Genomic DNA, 19461 nt, shown 5'->3' on the forward strand with positions numbered 1-19461 from the left:
TCCCGTCTCAGCTGTTTTGGTGATCCATGATTTATTCCACCGTCGTTCCCTGGTCTCGATGTCAGTTCTCGGGCCACAGAGCCACCATGGTTCTTCACCTGTATACGTTTCAGTCTATGCCACGTTGACGTTCTCGCAGCTAGCCTTCCGGCGTCTCGCTTCTTTGGTTCCCCACGATAACGCTGGCTCCATGGTGTGTAGCGTGACTTGTCCCTTCTCGGACGTTTGTATGTCAGAGGCTCTCCTCTGCGCAGCATTCTTCCTCCTCCAATCAAGGTTCCTCGTCTCTTTACTCAACCCGCTGTACTTTAAAGGGGCATGTTATTTTTCGTCATCTGCTGAGTTCAAGGGGATTCCAGCATTACCTTGAGCCAACAATATGGGAATAATGTCAGTAGGATTGGAATGAAAAACAGAAGTAACTGCAGTCTCTTTCACTGCCATATTTGCACAGAGTGTATTCCTCCTCAAGAGTTCCTTATAGGAATGGGAGTCCTTGTCCCCTAGAGGGGAGTCGCTCCCAGTGAGCACCGCTTTCCCAAACCCTAGGGAGGGTCTTGCTTAGCAGACTCACCTCCCTAGCTTCACAGGGGGTGGCTCCCCTCAAGGGAAAAGGGACAAATCTCTTGAACTGTCATAATAATCTCTCCACTTTACTGGCTGCAGATGATGCCCTATCTTCCCTTTCCTCTTTTATCTCCACTGCCCTTGATCAACTTTACCCCCTTTCTCTCTTCCGCCCTACCCGGAAGCTTTCCCAACCCAGGCTTACTTCCCATCTCCGCTCTATGCGGCGCCTTCTCAGGAGGTTAGAGGGACTCTGGCTCAAAACTCCCTTGCTTTCTAATCAAACATCTTACTTCTCTTACCACGCACTTTACAACTCTTGTCTTGCAGCGGCCAAATCCTCATACTACTCTAACCTTCTCCAGTCTCAAGCCTCCCACCCTCGTCGGATTTTTCAAACTCTCTCTCGCCTTCTCTCTCCTCCTACTCCTGATCCCTCATCCAATTCCACACTTTCTCCTTCGGACTTTGCCAACTTGTTCTCCTCCTAAATCCTCACGCTCCGGCAAAATATTAACTCCCTCTCTGACTCAACCTCTTCTCCTCCCTCTTCCGTTATGTCCACCTTCTCACCTGTTTCCCCTTCTGAAGTCTCCTCCCTTCTATCCAAAGCCCACCCCACGTCTGCCCCCTCTGACCCTCTCCCCTCCTTTCTTATCCCCAAGATCTACCCTCTTCTTATCCCTTACCTCACCACTTTCTTCAACTCCTGCCTCTCCACATCAACCTTTCCCTCTGCCTTCAAACATGCAGTGATTATTCCTATTCTAAAGAAACCCTCTGCCGATCCACTTCTCACTTCTAACTACAGACCTATCTCTCTTCTACCTTTCCTTTCTAAGCTTCTTGAGCGCCTTGCCTACTCTCAACTCTCATCCTTTGTCACTACTTCCTCTCTCCTTCCTCCCTTCCAGTCTGGTTTCCGCCCCAAACATTCCACTGAAACTCTATCCTTAACTCTCTTCTCTCTGCTCGACATGCCAAGCAATCCTCTATCCTTATTCTCCTTGATCTCTCCGCAGCTTTTGACACTGTCGATCACCCACTCCTCCACACTCTTTCCTCCTTTCGGTTTAAAGGTCCTGTTCTAAAATGGCTATCCTCTTACCTCTCCTTCCGTTCCTTCGCAGTATCATGGGGAGGCCAGACCTCTCCTTCCTTCCCTCTTATTTACGGTGTTCCTCAAGGCTCTGTACTTGGTCCTTTCCTCTTCTCTCTTTACACCTCCCTCATTGCCCCTGTTATTTCCTCGTTCGGCATCTCCCACCATTTCTATGCTGACGATACTCATCTCTTTCTCCTCCTTCTCAACTGACCTTCACTTTAAGCTCTCCTCCTGCCTCACTGCTATCAAAAACTGGATGTCCTCCCGCTTTCTCTCTCAACACCAATAAAACCGAAGTCCTTTTCTTCCACTCTAATTCTCTTCGCCCTCCCTCTCCTCCCCCTTTCATTCACTTTCCCCCCTCCAATCTCCCTATCTCTCCCCAAGCTCGTAACTTAGGCGTTCTTTGACTCCTTTCTCACCTTCTCGCAACACATTTCACTCACCTCTCGCACCTGCCGATATCATCTCTACAATATTCGCAAAATCCGTCCCTCCCTCACATTCCACGCCACCAAACTCCTAATTTCCTCTCATCTTTTCCGCCTCTTCTACTGATCTTCTCTACTCTTTGGTCTTCCCGCATCTCAGCTTGCCCCTCTTAAATCCATATACCACTCTGCTGTTCGTACCCTTTGTCTCCTTACCTCCTGTGACTCCATCTCTTTCTCCCTCTTTTCCATTGGCTGGCTACCTTTCCACTCACAGCTAAAATTCTACTTTCTCTGCCTTGTCTTCAAATCCCTCCATGGTCTTGCTCCTCCTTATCTTTCCTCCCTTCTCTCCTTCTACTCCCCCTCCCGTTCGCTTTGTTCTGCTGACCATTTCCTTCTTCACTGTACCTCCATCCCCCTGCGCTTCCTCCCGTTTCCGCTCCTTCCAACTCCTTGCACCTCTGCACTGGAACTCGCTCCCTCTCGCAATCTGCTCTACCACAACCTTCTCCTCATTTTGCACTTCCCTTAAATCCCTCCTTCTCCATTCTCCTCCTTGATAACTCCCCCTCCGCCCTCTCTACTTCCCCTCCCTGATTCCTCTCCCCCTCTCTCTCCCTTCCATTTTCCCTCGTCCAATCCATCTCCAACCCTTCCCCACATCTAGTCCGACTCCCCTTCCCCCTTCAGTTAATTGCTCTTTCCACTGTTTTATTGAATGATTCATGATGTAATTTTTTGCTCCCACTGTTAATTGTTATCTTTTATCTTGTTGTTCCATTGTACAACGCCTTGGTGTAAAGCGCTACATAAATAAATCAATCAATAATACACACGATTCATGGCACCCTGCCTTAGGGTATCTAGAAGGAGGGAGATTCCATATTTCATATATTTCTCTTTGTTGCCAAAATGTTGCTATCGTAAAATCAAAAGGTGATGGCTGTAAGGTTTTGAAATAATCATAACCACGGGTGCAGCAACGGGCATCGTTGCAGACCATAGTTTTTCAGCCTGCCATGCCATTACAGAAGGGTAAAGATGTTGCTTTGCATCACTTGTTCTAAACTGTTTCCCTCCTAAAGTAGCAACCAATTCAATTTACAACGAACGTTCACCATCTTGTGGCGCATTTCCCTGGCCATAGGTCCCAAGTGTTGCATATATGTGCACCTTCCTTATGGAATCCCATATATTTCAGATGTTCACCCAGGCAAAAGCCTATATCGTCTCAGCCTTGCCTATGTGAGATGCAGATAAATGATCATCTCTTGAACAGCGTGAAGAACAGTGACTCCCTCCGCTACGTTGAAATCACACCAATGTACTGAATTTAAAAGCTTCTAATGTTACTGATGAAATAATTCAGTGACACTCTTTTGGTTTGTAATTTCTTCAAATCCATTTGCCACCCAGCCTTAACTTTAGATGAAGACCCTTAAAATAGTTATTTTTTGAGAACATGTGTGTGCCAAAAAACATGATTAATTTTAAACAATATGTGATTATTTGAGCATATCCAAGCAGTACCTAGCACACAGTTATTGGACCAGTGTATACGATGGCAACACCTGAGCAATACCTTTATGGTTGGAAAGGCTATGGAAATTCCATTGTTGGATATATGGCGTTGTTACCTGGCCATTTGATGACTTATACAGCAGGGTGCACAATTTGGTCTGTATGAAACTGCATGCTGTCTGTCTGTACGTATGTATATATTTGTGGTGGGGAAGGACTTATTTATGGCTGGCAAGCAGCATGCAGCTTGATACTTTGCACCCTGACTTAAATGACCTATGATGCTTTTACCGCTAAAGTTTGTATGTCAGTAAATGTATGCCTATGTGAATATCTCTTTACAAAATATGTGAGCGTGCTTGTGCGGGTGTGTGTGGTCATCTTGGGTCTGTTGGTGCATGTTCTTGCATGTGTATGTGTAATAGCATGCATATAGCCTTGATTGAATTTATCTGTGCATGAGCGAGTAAATGTGATCATGAGGGCATGTTTACATGGGTGCATATTCTTGAACTGGAAAGCATATCTCGTCATATACCAGGGCACCTTATAGAACAACCTATGGTGGAATTATCTGGCCATGCGGTGAGAAGGATTTTGACAGTCTGCAGCATATGGTGCTTGGACCTAGGTAGATGTAAAATAGAAGTATTTATGTGAATACCTTAGTATATTGTGAAATAAATCTCTCTCTATATAAAATGGAAATTTTGTAAACAGTATAAAATATTATTTTTTCTAATTGTTGCAGTCTGCTATGCTTGGATATGTCTGTGTGCCTGTTCAAAATGTTCAGCAGACTTCCCAACATGCTACAAACCTGAAATTGGACATGTGGGTAGGTTCCATGGTGTAGAAAATGTAACAATTATAAAATATATATTAAAGTCGTCTGCAATGCTTACCCCTGCTATATGGCTCTTCACGCCATAGTTTTATGTTCTGCAGTTAATGAAATGTTCAGCAGTTCATTGTTCCTAAACTTTCTACACTATCGGTATTCTAGCTGACATAAGCGGCACTCACTTTTGAAGTCATGTAGGTGACATAATACAGTGTTTTTGTAGTAATGCAGGTAACCGGAAACGATGCATGTCTCTTCAATAGTGTCCGCAATGACATTGTCCATCACACTCATGATAATTACAGAAACTTAATTTCCCACGGAAGTTCATGTATGTATGCCATGTCAACAGTACAAAGCTTACATGCTTCAGCCATACACATATGGGTACAACAATTCAAGGTCACATGCTTCAGCCCTACATGTACAGCACTTACGTTGAGGTTGCAACTGTCTCAGCTGTGGATCGGGACACCAATAATGTTGCTGTGCAATCTCAATGCTCCCAACTGCAAGTAGCTGGAACCGATTTACGGGATTCATGCTTGTCTCATGGTCGGCTTAATGTGGCTTGCTACAGAGTTGAAAAGAAAGACAATTTGTTCACACTAGCTCCTACAGGAAAGACTAGCAATATTGTCTACAAAGAAGCATTGTTTTACTTCATTAAATAAACTTCAAACTAGGACTGAAGTGGGAATTACTAAACCTGCAGGTATGTAATCAAAATACTACAGATTAGGGGAATACCAGATATGTGATGCATTACCTGGCAAATGATATGCTTGGACCTGTGTAAATATTATGACAATACCTGATATATGACAGAAAATGTAGGGCATGTTTTCCGGTTGTATAATTCCAGTACTGGGCATGTGCTACTACTACCTAGTTGTGCGATAAACATTCCCCGACATATATGATGGCATCGTATGACCATATTGTGCTTCTCCTACACTGCAATACTGACACATCCGTTTATATAACACAGCAACCTTAATGCAAGTATAACACATTTGTTGTTTGTACATCCAAAAACGTCTCTCTCTCTCGCTCGCACGCACGCACGCACAAATGAATGCAAAACACACAGGCTGCTAATAAGCCAGATGTACTGCCTTCGCCAATCCTTGTTTGTTTGATCTATTTTGACCTCAACAGCTGAGTATGACTCTCCAGTCTTCCACATTGAAGATTGCGTGGCTGTTCATGCATTCATATTCCCAAGAACATCCTGGTGCATTGGGGGCGGTCTTGACAGCAGGAAAGGAAAAGTTCACATACGTTAAATAAAAAAATTTAAAAAATACTTCAGCATATAATCGAGTTTCATTCAAACTTTGAAAAACGTTTTTCCAATATTTTTTCTATATTGATTTCAATATTGTTTACTTACTCTTGAGTCTTTGCTTTTTATAGACAGCAACCTAAACATGTTTAAAAAAGTAGTCTTTTCACAGATTTTCCTAATTGTGGCATATTAAATGAAACATAGCTACTACCATAGTATTGCCAATGGACAACTTAAAAAGCGTGTTCTTCCTACATTTTTACACGTGTGGTCGTAGTAGTTTAACATACAACCATTTGTCAATTATCTAGCAGGGGCCAAACGTTTGGCTTTGCCAATGCCTGTTATTTCATACGTATTCACCAGTGATTCCTCGTAGTAATTGTATTTGGAATTGTACTTCACATTAAAGGGTACATTGTGAGTCGAACGTTGCTGTTTTATTGAAAGTGTTTTATATATATTTTGTTATTTAATGCATTACTAAACTGTGCACGTTAAAAACATAGCTATATCTAGTTTTTTTAAGACGTTAGTATCTCAATCGGCAGGTGCGTTTTTAAAAATGTGTGCACTAAAAACAAGTGGGTGGTAACTTTAATATCTGGAAAAAATTAGAACAATTGCAGCAGAACATTTTAAGAATTCGTGTTTTGCAAATTCATATTCTTTATAGAGAACTGCAATTTTAGCAACTGAAAAAGGCAGTTTATTTAAACTCATTTTAACTTTTGAACCCGTGCGTGGATTTTCTTTTTTTTTTATGCTTAATTGGAATGGTCTCCATCAGTTTGCTTGTCAAATGTAATGAAGATCCATTCATGGGTTTGAACTTTATATGGAAAACCTTTCTTAATTTTCCTGTGAAATCTTCAATGTAACCTTAACTTTAGAGCCATGACTGTGTCTTTTACATTCATGTATATATTTAATTTGGTATAGCACAAACCTAGCTACAAAGAACCGCAGATAACTTTATACAATGTTTATTGTGGGACCATCCCAAACATGATGGCATTAATCGAAGAGTGTGGTGGCTGTAGTCTGTGACCCCAATACCGAAACAAATATGTTATTGGGAGCTTAGTCAAATTAAATTGAACTGTATTACATGGTGCACTGTACACTTGTCTGCATATTTACATTGTACTATTTGTTATTTTCCCATGTTCCTGATTTCATGTGTTAGAGTGCTGTAGCCTTCTCAGATTCAATTCATCGCAACATAGTCTCTGGACAGCATCATGCTATGTAGCTTATTTCTACCCTGTATTCACAGAAGCTCATTTTTTTTAAACGGAATTTCCTGCCATCTACATAATAAAGTTCTGATTCTCTATAGATCAACTCTTTACTTCAGACTTCTCTGTAGCGTCTCATATACCTGATTTAAAAAAAAGGGATACAATCAATGTCTATAGTAAAACCAGTGACTTGCTATCTACTTGGCACTGCCTTCTGTTTGTGAGGGAGTGTGATATTTCTGCACAGTGAATGTGTTCTGCCTGATTCTGGTGCGGGTGCTCTTGCGCCATGGTTTTATGGATTTTACAGAATGCTCTCTGGTTATTCCCATTTGTTTGAGTGTTACAAGAATTCACTTCCCTGCTGATGAGCTTTTGCCATGTTTGATTAGACTTGTTCTATGATGTTTCAAAGAAAACCTATTGTAAACGGCTTACTTTTCCATGCTCTTTGTTTCAGCTCAGAAGTGGAGAAGATTGGGTCTGGATCATATGGGGCATGCAGCTTAGACATTCTGCAGTCCAGAGACAAGTGAACTTCAGTCGAAATTACGAGATACTGTAAGTAAAGCAATACACTCCATTGTAAGTTAAGTAACAGTGAATAGTTCAGACTCATTTCTTCATTTAATTGGACTGCAAAATGGCGACTGTTGGGGAATCCTCCTTGGGCTTAATTAACCCCCTTAACATGCCTTTATTCTCCTCAAAATAGGTCCTAGTTGGATCAAATTCAGAAGAAGTCTTGTTTCCTCAAATAAGATGTGGCTTTCTTTCTGAATTGATAACCATCTGAATTTGGTATAATGGCTGGCAAATGTTGCTTCTCCTGCTTGTACACAAGGTGCAATGCAGAGGTCTGAAAGCTGAGGCTCACCAGATTTTTTGGACTACAGTTCCCATGATCCCTCATTGAATGTTTGGTAGGGCTGATGGCAGTCGTAGTCCAAAACATCTGGGGAGCCACGGTTTACAGAACCAGCGTGTAGTGCATAGATGCCAAAACTTCAATTAAGCAAAAAATGCATGCCAACTAAAAATCAGTCATGTGCATCGTTAAATTGGAAAATGCAGATTACCCCCGACTGCCCGTGGAACGGATAAATCAGTCTGAAAGGAATGGCCCCATTTTTCCAATGATAAAACAATGTTTACTGTGAATCATTATATTTCTTGGTCTCTGGGCCCATAATGGGCCTGCACTCAAAGGGTTAATTGTAATCCTAATTAGAATTGATAATACCAAAGTAGTAAAATATTGCTGTTGGCAACAATTTTGTTCTGAACACTTTTGACACAGTATTTGTTTGTGATTAACACTAGTGTCTTGTAAAGATGTTCTCGTATGTTTCTTCATTTCATGAGGCTGTGGCAATTACAGTTTGGTGTTGCTATGCAAGCTCTTGCGTCTTTTAGCAAGATCAAATAAAATGTATCTGGTCGACATCAAAAAGGGTAGTTATAGCAGTCTTATGAGTGAGGTGTATTCCAGTTAGTGAAAAAAGGACCAATAAATACGATGTGCATCAATTTTTCAATGAATTGGTCATCCCAGCAATAGGCTGGTTCGGGAAATAGTATGTATTTGCACCTACAAATAGATTGTTAAATCGCTACTCTTCTTCAGTGCCATATGCCCTTTTACTCGCTTTGCGATTCCCATTTGTATTCCCTGATTTGTGTGTGAGAATTCTGTCAATCCCCAAAGTTGCTCTCACCTGGTGCATGTTCTGGGATATTTTTTGTGGGTGGCTAAAAAAAGTCTTTAATGCTGAACGATATTATTGTGCCTTTCAGATATTTCAGCTACTTTAATTAGTCTGCAGCACGCCAGAGAGTGTTTGGTGATCCATGATTTAAACCACAGTTATGGTTCAACCAACCAGTGCACTGAAGTAAAATAGGCTATAGGTGTAGCCTATTTGTGATATAGTCCCTGTCCACCTCCTTAATATACATTGTAACTGGAGGTGATTTTAGAAATATCTAAGATTGTGCAGAGGAAAGGGTTCACCTATATCCAAAATCTGTCTACATTGTTGTAGCCCAAATTGCCTCCCCTATTGAGACTGAATTTGCTTGGCCAGAAGGCTGCAATTTATATATTCTTTTTACTTGAGGAAGTCAGTTTGGGATTGATGCAAACTTTGTTCCTAGATAGATTATCTATAACTCTCCATATAGGAAGTGCATTTAGGTATTATGATTTTGTTCTAGGCTGACCCCAAGTGCATGCCATTAGGTCAATTGTTGCAAACATTGAGAACACATTGTAGCATATATTAACAGTAAGTGCCTGCAAACAACTTGCTGTCCTGGAAATTATCCCTGCATCATGCGGGTAGAGGTCTAGACCTAGCCTTCTATGTGCAGCAAGTCCATTTTGATTGTACCAAGTTTTTTTCATGGCTGTTTATGAATATGTTGTGGGCGTAAGTGCACCCTCTACCTAACATGTAACTGCTACCTTTAGGTTTCAATGTGCTAGGATCAAATGTTCAAGAGGGCTGGACCCAAACTCCTATCTGCCAGACAAGCCCAGATGTTGTGCTAATTCACACAATTAATACCTGATTACATTTTCATTAAGCAATGTTTAATGCTCCCCCTTAAACGTGTTCAAGAGTGCTTAAACCCTCTCTGAACCCAACTTTAACCTGTATTTGTCTATTTTGTACTTTATTAAACGCAAACCTTGCTTGGGGCAATAGTGTGCTGTATGTTTTAGCGGCAAAAGGGATTATTTGGGTTTTGGTTTGGAGAGCAGCAGAAATGTGGCTGGAGAGGGCGGAATTCTCTGGGGGGGGGGAGATGGTGTACAATTCAGGGAGGGTTTTAGGGTGTTGGCTGTAAAGGCAAGGAAGGATCTGTGTCGAATGCAACTTTTTTTTGAGAGATTCGACTTCAATTTCGGGTGGAATTATAGAGCATTGTGGCTAGTCTGTGTTGGAATGCCTTGTCAGATCCGGTGGGTCTAGGCATGTGTGTTGTTCCGTTTTGCATTTCTTCGTTTGATGATTCACTGTATAGAGCATCCCAGTGTTGCCCTGATTGATGATGTCTGCCACACAGGGTGGTTGCGTGGATGTGTCTGCAGTGATCACATATGATTTTGAGGTGGGAGTATGTTACTCCCTATTTTTAAACTTTGAGAGTAAATGTGATTTCAAGAGAGTAAAAATTACTTTTCTCCTTGTATGCGACATCCAGCTGACGTATGCAAAATAACTGTATAGTAATCATTACCATGTGGCAGCTTTCCACATTGTATCAGAATACATCTTTCGTTATTTCTCTAAGGTCTGGTCATTTGATCTCCCATGTATATATTTAAACGTTGAAAGCACATAAACCTAGGCAATTACATAGTAAATGAAACATGAATTGTATTGTGTGTTTTGAGGTTTGCTAGCAGAATTGTCTCTTGATGGTTAATGAAAGTCCTCATTTCCTGGAGCTATTACTACCTAATGGTGTGCCAATGTTATGATACAACAGCGCAGAGAGGCAAGGACTCCATGCTAATTCTAGACCTAATTTCATGCTCAAATTGTTGTTTATATAGTGCTTTCGGCAAAGCACTGTACATAAAACATATTTATCACCCTTATCACCATACCGAAGTTGGTACCCCTTTATCAACCTCGAAAGGATTAAAGGCTGAGTTGGCCTTGCCGGGATTCAAACCTGCAACCTACAGATCACATCATCGAGTGCTCAACCGGCTAAGCTATCTTATTGGCTAATATCCTTCAGAGGTCGATAAACTGAGTACTGACTGAGGTATAATAATCACAGTGCCTAGATGTTAAAGTTAAATACCTATCTGGATTATCACAGGGACAGGTTTTGCTGAGTTTCTATTTGAATTACAAATGTAACTTTAATTTGTTTGTTTTCGAACGGCGCTCACGCTTTCTGGAGAGTCTGGTTTTGGATGTTTTAATGGTAGTCCAGGTGAGAGGCTATAGCACCTGTGATTGGTGTAATGACGATCACTAACCCTTGAGCAAAGACTCTGCTGCCACTGATCATTTATATTAATGTACCCCATTGACTGCAAGATTGAATAGATGTAAACTAGACTGTGCATACTCATCATTTCACACACTGTTTTTATAATTAGTGTGTAAATTAAATGTATACGTGTAAAAATGATCTGTCTATGCATGATTATGCACACAGCATAGGAACTCTGAAAAATACAATTGAACAATACTGGTTCGCTTTCGCTGTCAAAAAAACATAATTTGTTACAAAGATGGATTCTCAATTGTAACTTTTCCATCTTATTAATTATACAATCCTAAAATGCTAGGAAAATATGCACAGTGCTTCTGTTTGCTCCATGAGCATCTACACACAACACAGCAGAAGCTGCATGGAAAGAAACCATTCCTTTTATCACTGTGCGCAGTTTCTTTTTTAGAAAGGCTTCAGAGAAATGCATTCTGTTTCAGAGGCTTTTCCCCATCTCCTGCGATTGCGTTCATGTAGATAAAAATCAAAAGCACGTCGAACGGCAGCCAGTTTAGTTTTGCCAGGCTAGGCTAGGCGTAGTGTGGGCTTAATGTCTCAGGCCCTTAATTGGTCGTCAAGATGAAATAAAAGAAGTGTCCCAAAAAGTTGGATGTTGAATCCCTGAATTATTTAGCCGCTAGAAGTTCCAGAATCCAGGCTTTAAACCAAGGTAATTTCCACAGTCCTAAAATGAAAGCTTTTGATCCCACGAACTGTAGGTCCTTTGTGAGTAGAGTGCCTGCGCCAATTGGAAGACTGTTTTGTTACGTTCATCTTAATGTTCATTCAGCTGATTTATTTATGTTAGGTGGAAGTCGCTGAAATCAGAAATAACTTAAATGTGAGTCTGACGTTACCTTACTTGATTAAAATAAAGTACGTTTTAGTGTATAAAACATAGCTGATTGGGTTCACATATTATATGTTAAGGGTTTATTGATTTACTCTTATAGTGCAGCATATATCACGTCAGTGGTGTTGCAGCGCTTTACATGTATTAATGAATGAACAAAAGGCCCTTACATGGGAATTTGTGATAACTTGATAGACAATCATGTGGCCGTACCGGCCCCATTCATCACCTGCCTTTGATAGGTTAAGTCATGTTAGGAATCCTCTGGTTTCCCTACAGGTCAGAAAGCTATGCTTGGGATCACATATATTTTGAAGTGACTTTTTTGTAGCTATCTGCTCCTATGTGATCTGTGATCGAACTCCCCCCATCCCTGACCACATTTTGGAAGTATGCGCACATCTCTACTACCTTCCTCCTTCAGTTCCATTATTCACCAAGAGTGGGAAAACTTAAAAATTGGCTACATGGTAGTTTTTAAGTTTCGCTCATAAATCTTTAGAAGATAGTAGTTTCAGGGCTGCACCGTTTTAGTACGGAGACGGCTCTATGTGCTAAAATGAGTTCTATCCCTATTGACTAACGCTCAAGTGGGGAATAGAAATGTCATTATAGCTCAAGTTAGGCAGAGGCTGGATGAAATGGTGGGTAGGACTGAGACACCTTCAAATAAGAGACCGCCTGTCTCTGCACCAGTACAGCCACCATCCAGAGGTTGCAGCTTGCTGGGAAATGCACTATTTCTTTAAAAGCCCCAAAGCCCCAACTTCTTGGCAGAGATGTGGTTATGTGACTAAGTTGAAGACTCTGGTATTAGGTGTCCAGGTTATGACTACTTCACATGGTGGAAAACTGGTGAAATAATCTGACCTCCATGCAGAAGAATTCACATTCCTTCCAGATTTGGGGGGATTTTCAAATGTTCTAAAAGTCATTATGTCAAAGTAAAAAGAAAAAAGTAAACTATAATTATTAGAACCAGAGCTGCTTCATATGAGAAAAGTGTGTGTGGCCAATGTGGGGAACAATGGGCATGTGCAGCTCTACGCCTTTTCTGATTTGAAATAATTTTAAGTAGATACTTGTTTTTAGCATTCATTTCAGTGTAGAGATTGTTTAATGTTGTACTGGATTATTTACATTATCATTGTTATTGGATTTCTAATTAGCTTGGTAACGACTGTTCAATTGTAGCTCGCGTTGCTTATGATGCATTCATGTGAGGCAGACAGGTTATGCATACTGGCATTATGAAAAAAAGTTATGTGAATGCTTTCCATGCTTGAATGTGTGAACCTGAGCAAATCACTTAACATCTTTGTTCCCCAAGTTCTCTTCCTGGCTGGCAAAGGCATGAGTCCTTAGTTATGAGCTAAAGTCCAAAAATGTATTCAGCATTTTTTCCAGCATCGAGAGGGGGCTGGCCACCGGCAATATATATTATGACAAATGTTCACTTTGGGGAGATTTGAGCATGTTGGGTGAAGAAATGAGATAAACTGCACTGCTGTAACCACAACATACATTTTAAATGTGCTTTTGACATTACAGTCACAGTGAAGGAGAATATTCATTTGTTCTATCAATATTGCCCACTAGCACAATCTACTAGCCTGCTCGCATTGGCGAGAGGATTTTTTAGAGGGCAAGCATCATTTGCAAAGCACTCAACCTTGCTGGCGAGTATGGGGATGCTTTGAAACTTCTTTTAATTACTGTAAACATGCTTTGTTTGCAGTGAACGGCAAATGCAAGTTTCACTATGCATGGCTGGCCTTTTTGTGGCAGCATTGGCGAAATAGGTCTGTCTATATGCTTGTAACGCGTCGAAAGGCCACGGGCATCATGGCGTGGCAAAACTGGTAATGCAAAATTCACATTTGAGACCACTCAAGAGTCTTGCTGACCTAGCTAGGCTGCGAGTATTACCTTGGCAGTTGAGGTTTTATTGGAGTAGGAAGGTTTTCAGTGCTTACCTGCTGGTAGCTTATTCCAACATTTTGCGGCCTGGACCGGGAAAGATCTGCCTCGCCCTGATGCCAACTTTACGCCAGGTATATTCCAAAGACCTGCCTCTCTTGATCTCGAGCATCTTCGGGGAACATACAATGAGAATTGTATTTTAAATAGCTTGGTGCCCCTCCAAAGAGGTATCTATGGACTGTCGTCATAGCCTTGAACTTGACAATGTCTTCTATTCTGTGCCAATGAAGTGTGCTTATGGCGATTTATACCACTTTACAGAAAGCGTTGGTAAATATTTTGTCACCCATCACATTGGGGAAAGTTAATTTCTGATGTTTGTTAATCTGCTTAGAATCACATGCTGTGCATAGGTCCGACATCCAGTGGTCACTGCGGAGTATTGCATTTTGTTTTTCGTAGTCGAAAAGGGGACGTCGACAAGGCGTGTCTGTAACACTATCCCTATAGTGACGTGCGTTGTACCCACAATCCCTCACGCGTCGAGGTCCCTCAGATTGTTTTTTTCCGCCCAGCTACTGGTCGCCTTTACGCGGAGCTCCTCGAGAGACATTGCAGATTTCATCTCCTCGACCTTTGGTCATTTTCCTATATTAATATAGAACATATCGATCCCTCCCTCGACGCTGTTGTGAAGCTGTCTCCGCCGAGCAAGATCTTCGACGGAGGGGACGAGCGGAGGAGATCCTTCGGTGTTGCCGAACACGTGGCCTGGCCTCGCAGGCCATATACAGTAGGGAGAGTGGGGGTCGTGGGACATCTCTGGTTCTTTTCTGAGAATGCCTTTCCTTTTCCCCTTCCTTTCCCTTGGGGTGGTTATCACGATTTATTGCCTCGGCTATGGAGAGAACACCCTTTAGGTTTTGCCCGCTTTGCAAGGGCAAGTTTACTTGGAAGGACAAGCATTCACGGTGTAACCGCTGCTTGCCCCTCGATCACAAAGAGGAAGGTTGCACGGCTTGTCGGCTTCTTAAGCCAAAGACTCTAAAAGACCGTAGGGTCAAGAGGTGGGCGGCCTACGCTATGTCGAAGGCCGACGCTTCACCCACCGTTGCTACCACCGACAGAGACGAGGAACGTGATAACACGACCTCCGCTACGGAAGTCGAAAACCCCCCTAAAGAGCGCACACGCGCTTTGTGGTCTGTCCCCGACGGGCTCGGCTCACGCCCTGCTTATGGGGATGAACACCCCGGCGACATTGACGCACACAAGACCACACATAAGCACACAACCCATGGCTCTTCTTCGTCGAAGGCGAAGAGAGCATCAGCGCCCAAGGAGACGCAGGTTCCACCGGCGGCCTCCTCGGACCGTTCGGGTTCGAAGCCCCTCTCGCAACCGCAGCCGCGACCAGCGACTGGGCTTTCGGCAAATAAGGGCGCCGCCCCCAAATCATCGGCCGGCGCGCATCAGCAAAAAGCGCATGCCGCCGTAGAGCGATCGACACCCATAACGTCGAAACCACAGCCCTCCGCTGACAAACGAGTCGCTGAGAGCTTGGCGAGGATCGTGGTAGCCGACGTCCACAAGCGTACGCCGAAAGACACGTCGAGCGCTACGCAAAGGTCGAAAGACACGCCGAAAAAGCCCGAAGAAAGGCAGGGACTACCCCCTTCAGTCGAGGGGACCCCCAACACACCTGAAGGCTTTTCGGAGGGCGACGGGACACTTTCCTCAACGTTGTGGGAGAGGTCGAGCCGTTTTCAGCTACAAGACACTATTTTTCCCCCGCTAGACCGCTCAGGGGTACCCCATGAAACCATGGAAAGGCTCCATCTCTGCATGGAAAGAATGGAGAGGTTTATGAATACCCAGAACCCTCCCACTCCCAAGAGAATAAGAGAAGGGCCTCAGGAGGACCCCAGGGCCAAAATTCCGAGACTAGTCAATCCCCACCAGGACACAGCCTCAGACTTCCATAGTGTGTATGACCTCACTGGGGAAGAACATTACTTTGAGGAAGAGGATGATTTTATGGATGATGAAGAGGGACGGAACCAGGAGGAAGGTCTGGAAGACAGCCCAGACTTGGTAGGAGAAGGCTTCGGAGAAAATCCAGAAGAAGGACCTTCTCACCCCTGGCAATCCCCATCAATATATTCCGACACTGATGTCCTGAACCTAAATCCTCCTGACAATTCACCTATTAGAAACACGTCTCCCATTGACGATCAGCCCACATTCAATGCCCTGTTGCGCAGAGCAGCAGCACATTTCGAACTGGACACTGGGGAGCTCTCTCCTGAATTAGACTTTGTGGAAAGGGTAATTAAGGAAAAACCCCCGGTTAGTCAGACCATTCCCCTCCTCGCTTCGGTGAAGAGAAGAATCATCCCTTCGCTGTCCACACCCGCACTAATCAGAGGGGTCAATCCTAGAATTGAAAAACTTTTCACTCCTTCACCCTCAGACCCGCTGTACATCAGGGGACATTCCATTCCGGATTCCCTGGTAGTAACCAATACAAGAAAGAGGGCAGGGGTACCACTTTCCACCAGTGAGGCACCACCTGACAAGGAGGGCAAGCGGTTATATGCCCTTGCAAAAAGAGTTACATCCTCGGCTGCCTTTTCAGCAAGAATTGCGAACAACAATTCTTTGCTCGCTAGCTATGCGGACGCGCAGTGGGCCAAACTGCGCAAAGACGCCGAAGAAGCGCCGGAACCACTACGTACATGCCTGCGTACAACTATTGGCGAAGGAACCCAGGTCAACCAGAGCATTGTAAAGAACTCTCTGGATGCTGCAGAAACAGCGGGACGTTCCCTAGTTCAGGGAATACTCCTAAAACGCCACGTATGGCTGCGCAACTCAGGGTTCAAACCGGAGACACAGGCGTCTTTAATAAATAAACCTGTTGAAGACTCAAACCTCTTCGGGAAAGCGGTGGATGAGGCTCTGGAGATGGCTAAAAAAGAGTTCGATACTATCAAAACTCTTGACCAAATCTCTAAGCCCTCTACCAGGCGCGGCTATGGCAACAAACGCTTTTTTCGTGGCCTACGACAACAACAAAACCAGCAGCAACAATACCCTGCCACCAATTTCCAGACCAATAGTGGGCAGTACAGCCAAAGAGGCCAGCGCCGGGGCAAAGGAAGAGGCCGGGGGTCCACCCCCAGAGGCTCCCAAGCCCCCAACAACACCAAGTGACGCGAAGATTCGCGTCCCCTCCCATGCAACACCGGTCGGGGGCCGGATAACATCCTTTCTTCCAGCATGGAAGAGTATAACGTCAGACCGCTGGGTACTTTCCACCATAGCCCACGGATACTGCATCGAATGCAACAGTTCCCCAACATACAAACCCCCGAGGGGACGACGCATGACACCGGAACATCTTGCCATCCTTCTCCAAGAAGTACAACTGCTGAAAAAAGGAGCCATAGAGGTCGTGCCTCTATCTCAGGTAACGGAAGGTATTTATTCAGTGTACTTCCTTGTACCCAAAAAGGATCTAACCATGCACCCTGTATTAGATCTGCGCCCAGCGAACAAGTTTATCAAACCCCAAAAGTTTCGTATGGTGACCTTACAGGAAGTGATCCCACTGCTTTCACAGGGAGATTACATGACAACATTAGACATGAAAGATGCTTACTTTCATATTTTAATGTTGCCAGCGCACAGAAAATACCTCAGGTTCATTATAGAGGGCAAACACTACCAGTTCAGAGTACTACCCTTCGGCATAGCATCAGCACCAAGGGTATTCACGAAGGTGCTGGCAGTGGCAGCGGCCCACCTGCGCAGGTTCTCCATCCCAGTTTACCCTTACCTCGACGACTGGCTCATAACAGGGGATTCTTACGAAACATGCTTCACCAATACCCAAAAGACTGTAGACCTCTTGTTCCAGTTGGGCTTCTCCATCAACGAAAAGAAGTCCAGCCTAGACCCCAGCCAAATCAAACAATTCCTAGGGGCTCTAATTCAAACAAAGGACGGCCTCGTCTTCCCCTCCGAAGAGAGGGTCCAAAACATGCTGTTTCAGATCCCTCAATATGTGACCGGTCGAGAGGTGACGGTACGCAAAGCAATGCGCTTGCTAGGCATGATGGCGTCGTGTATTTATTTGGTACCTCAAGCGCGCCTGCGCATAATGCAAGAGTGGCTCAACAGCCAGTGGTGTCAGGCCAGCGGACTATGGGACGATCTAGTGGTGGTCTCGCAGGCCTTGGTTCTCTCGCTACGGTGGTGGACAAAGGAAAACCTGGGAAAAGGGAAACCCTTTGCCACACCCGCGGCGGAAGCCACTCTAACTACAGACGCATCCCTCACAGGATGGGGGGCTCACCTATCCCATCAGACGGCTCACGGAGTGTGGACTCCGAACGTAGCATCCAAATACATCAATCTTCTGGAGCTACTAGCGGTGTTCAAGGCGCTAAAAGCCTTCCAGGAACACCTACGAGGCAGGACAGTGATGGTCCTTACAGACAGCACCACAGCCATGTATTACATCAACAAGCAGGGGGGAACCCACTCTCCAGGACTGTCCAAACTGGCCCAAAATATATGGAAGTGGGCTCTCAAACAAAACATGTGCCTACTGTCACAACATGTACCAGGGGAACTCAATCTGCTGGCAGACAAACTCAGCAGAGATTTCCCCCTGCCCGAAGAGTATGAATGGCGACTGCACGAAAACATCGTCTTCGATGTCTTCACACAATGGGGATTCCCAGAAATAGACCTATTCGCAACCCTGGAGAACTCACAATGCCTAAGTTACGCCTCCAGGTACCCCCAGAACCAATCCAAGGGGAACGGTCTGTCGATACAATGGTCAGGGAAATTTGTTTACGCTTTTCCCCCCGACTCCCCTTCTCAACAAGGTGGTGCACAAGATGCACCAGGAACAAGTAACCAGGATACTGGTGGCCCCAATGTGGGCCCGACAGCCATGGTTCGCTCACTTGATGGAGATGTCTCTATCTCCCCCAGTGAAACTCCCCTGCCCGAACAACATGCTGTCACAAGACAAGGGCAGGACCCTACATCCATGCCCCCAGAACATGAACTTAGCAGCTTGGCTCCTGAGATCATAGAATTCGGACATCTACAGCTCCCGCAGAGATGCATGGACATCCTCAGGGAAGCCAGAAAACCTAATACTCGCCACTGCTATTCTAGCAAATGGAAGAGGTTTGTCATCTGGTGCAGGGGTAAGAGCATCAACCCAATTGAATGCTCTCCCACACATATTGTTTTATACCTGACCCACCTATTGGATTCAGGTCTAGTGTTCAATTCCATTAAAGTCCACCTAGCGGCACTTTCTGCATACACCACTTCCCAACTCAAGGTGTCGTGGTGGAAGATCCCTGTTATAAAGGCCTTCATGGAGGGAGTAAAGAGAATACACCCCCCGATAGCTGACCCAGCTCCCGGATGGGACCTTAATGTGGTACTTACCAGACTCATGGGCTCACCATTCGAACCCATGCACAAAGCATCTCTTAAACACCTCACTATTAAGACTGCTTTTTTAATAGCTATCACCTCCATCAGGAGAGTAAGTGAACTTCAGGCTCTTTCTGTTCTAGACCCCTTTGTTACAGTTCACAGAGATAAGGTGGTTCTACGCACTCAC

General features: G+C 44.1%; 1 protein-coding gene and 1 long non-coding RNA gene across 9 annotated transcripts in view; one reads left to right on the forward strand and one right to left on the reverse strand.

Moving 5' to 3' along the window:
- LOC138521540 (signal transducer and activator of transcription 5B) overlaps positions 1-19461 on the forward strand; it is a 1967228-nt gene that overhangs the window by 432071 nt on the left and 1515696 nt on the right. For all 7 annotated transcript variants that reach the window (XM_069634461.1, XM_069634460.1, XM_069634455.1 and 4 more), the window contains one exon: positions 7467-7567. The gene's annotated coding sequence lies outside the window, so the exon portion shown is untranslated. The remainder of the gene's footprint in view (positions 1-7466; positions 7568-19461) is intronic.
- Positions 1-19461, reverse strand: part of LOC138521542 (uncharacterized) — a 133673-nt gene that overhangs the window by 51387 nt on the left and 62825 nt on the right. For both annotated transcript variants that reach the window (XR_011283071.1, XR_011283070.1), the window contains exon 4: positions 4909-5045. This is a non-coding gene — a long non-coding RNA (uncharacterized lncRNA). The remainder of the gene's footprint in view (positions 1-4908; positions 5046-19461) is intronic.

Source organism: Ambystoma mexicanum, chromosome 13 (assembly GCF_040938575.1).
Source record: "Ambystoma mexicanum isolate Mex_15411 chromosome 13, UKY_AmexF1_1, whole genome shotgun sequence".
Classification (NCBI taxonomy): Eukaryota; Metazoa; Chordata; class Amphibia; order Caudata; family Ambystomatidae; genus Ambystoma; species Ambystoma mexicanum.